Source organism: Capsicum annuum, chromosome 10 (genome assembly GCF_002878395.1).
Source record: "Capsicum annuum cultivar UCD-10X-F1 chromosome 10, UCD10Xv1.1, whole genome shotgun sequence".
Lineage (NCBI taxonomy): Eukaryota > Viridiplantae > Streptophyta > Magnoliopsida > Solanales > Solanaceae > Capsicum > Capsicum annuum.
This window is the reverse complement of record NC_061120.1, coordinates 41518569-41521465: the sequence shown is the minus strand read 5'-3', so window position 1 is coordinate 41521465 and position 2897 is coordinate 41518569.

Sequence of the window (2897 nt, the reverse complement as noted above, 5' to 3'; positions counted from 1 at the left end):
AAAGGGTGAAGATTTTATTGCTTATCAGTTGAAGTATGTATCTTATCAATGATCTGAGGAGTAGGAAGTTATGAGGGGTGATGATGTTGAGCAGTCTATGTGGGATAACTTTATAGGGTCCTTTCTTGATCACTTTTTTCTCAAGAGTTGAGGAAATATAAGGCTTAAAAGTGTGTTAATTTGAAGCAGGGTAAGATGAATGTGAAGAATTAAGCCCTAAAGTTTTAACAATTTTCTCATTATGCTCTAGAGTCGGTAGCTAACATGAGATCCAAAATGCAAAAGTTTTTCTTCTGGGTTATCCCATAACTTGGTATAAGAATGTAAGGCTATAGTGTTCAACAATGATATGGACATTTCCAAACTTGTAGTTTATATGCAGCACGTAGAGGATGAAAAAAAAACACACAAAGATGGGAGAAAGGCAAAATAAGAAGTATAGGCATTCAGAGAAGATAGGTGTCCCAGAATAGTGAGAAAGATAGTAGACAATGGACCAAGAAGAAGAACTGGGGAATTCTTAGTTGTCTACTAGTGCTCTCTTTCCACCGCCCTTGAGTGATCATCATTCTCAGGCTAGCAGTAGTCACAGGGTTCCTAGTCTCGAGCTAATAGAGCTTAGTCAGCCCCACCTAATCCTCTTTGTTGTTTTTGTGGGAAGCTTAATAGTGGTTATTTATGAAGAGAAGAGAAATTAGTGCTATAATTGTGGTCATATTAGACAAATGCAGTAAGATTATTCTTCAGTCAGGGTTTCCACTAGGGCAAATAAAGTTTCAATTTCCCCCTCTTCAGCTCTTTCCCCTAAGGGTGCTACTTTTGGTATAGACATTGGTTGGAATCGTCTCTATGCACTTACTACCTGTCAAGAATCTGAGGCATCTTCAGATATTGTTACTAGTATGTTATAGCTCTTTTCTCGTGATGTTTATTATTAACGTGTCTGGGTTCTACCCTATCTTATGTGACCCCTTATGTGGATGTGCATTTTGGTTTTGGTCCTGGAAAGATTTTTGACACATTTTCTATTTTTACTTCACTAGGTGATTTTATTATTGCTAGATAAGTCTATATGGGTATATGGTGTACATATTTCATAAGGAAACATTAGTAGATTTGATAGAGCTGGATATGGTGGATTTTGATGTTATCATAGGGATGGATTAGCTTTATTTGTGCTTTGATTTTTATGTTGTAAGCCCGAAAGGTCAGTTTCTATTTGTCCAATGATCTGTCATTAGAATAGGAGGGGAGTTCCTTAGTACCCAAGGGGAGGTTTATTTCCTATCTTAGAGCTCAGAAATTGATTTCAAAAGAGTGTCTATATCATATAGTTTGGGTTAAGGATGCTGACTTTGAAAGTCTTTTTCTTTAATTTGTCCCTGTGGTTAATGAATATCCTGAAGTGTTTTTCGATGATCAACCTATTTCCATTCCTTCTTATAGAATGGCTCCAATTAAATTAAAGGAGCTAAAGGAGCAATTGAAATATCTTCTTGATAAATGATTCACTTGTCCTAGTGTTTCTTCGTGGGGTGCTCCTATAATTTTCATGCACAAGAAAATGGGTCTCTACGAATGTATATAGCTTATCGTCAATTGAATAAGGTGACAGTGAGAAATAAGTACCCTCTTTCTAAGATTGATAACCTTTTTTATCAGTTTTAGGGTGCTAGATTCTTCTCTAAGATTGATCTCTGTTCGGGCTATCATCAATTTAAAATATGGGAGGTTGATATCCTAAGACTACTTTTCAAACCTGGTATGGTCACTATGAGTTTCTGGTTATGTCATTTTGGTTGACTAATGCTCCGGCTGCACTCATGGATCTTATGAATCGAGATTTCAGGCATTTTCTGGAGTTTTCTGTTATAGTTTTTATTGATGACATCTTGGTGTAATCTAAAAGTGAGGAGGACGATGCCAATCATCTCCGAATTGTGTTGTAGAATCTTAAACACCACAAATTGTATACGAAGTTTTATAAGTGTGAATTTTGATTAAGTGTTGTGACTTTTTTTGGGCATGTTGTTTCTAGTGAGGGGATCAAGGTGGATCCACAGAAGTTGAGGTAGTTAATAAATGGCATTGACCCACGACTCCAACCGACATTAGGAGCTTCTTGGGTTTGGCTAGGTATTATAGGAGATTTATGGAGAGTTTTTCTTCTATTGTTGCTCTGTTGACAAGGTTGAATTAGAAATGGGTTAAATTTTTGTGGTTTGATGATTGCAAAGGTAGCTTTGAGAAGTTAAAGAATAAGTTGACTTCTGCACCAGTTTAGACCCTGCCCGGGGGTACTGATGGTTTTGTAAAGTATCCCTGTGAGACCAGGTTATGTTTTGATGTATCATGGTAAGTGTTAGAATATGAGTAGAAATAGGAATAGTATACAAAATCTTACTTCAAATAGAATTGTATTGTAGTGTCTATAAATAGGGTGTCAATGTAATTATTTAGACAACAATTCAATAATATTTTCTCATATATTGTCACATGGTATCAAAGAGTTGGTGAGAAATTTTAGAAAAGAAAACTTAGTCATTGTGCGTCAATTTCGGTGACTAATTTGTGTCCTTTTTTATTTTATGGGTTGTGTGAAAAATACAACATCACCAAGAGGACCTGGAAGATCAGGAAACAAAAACTCAACCAAAATCTCTGGAAAAATACAATCCACACGCCTACACGAGCCTATTGGAGTTCTAAAATTCCATGAGATCTGGTCATGCACCAGCGTGGAGCCTATTTTCAGTCGATTATCTGAGTTGTTCTTTTTTTTTAGGGTCGCCGATCCATTCTGCTCCAACCAATTACTTTTTTTTATAATTTCGGTAATATTTGATGATTCTGATCGTCGAAACCCTAATTCCGGTGACATCAGTTTTTTTTTCAAA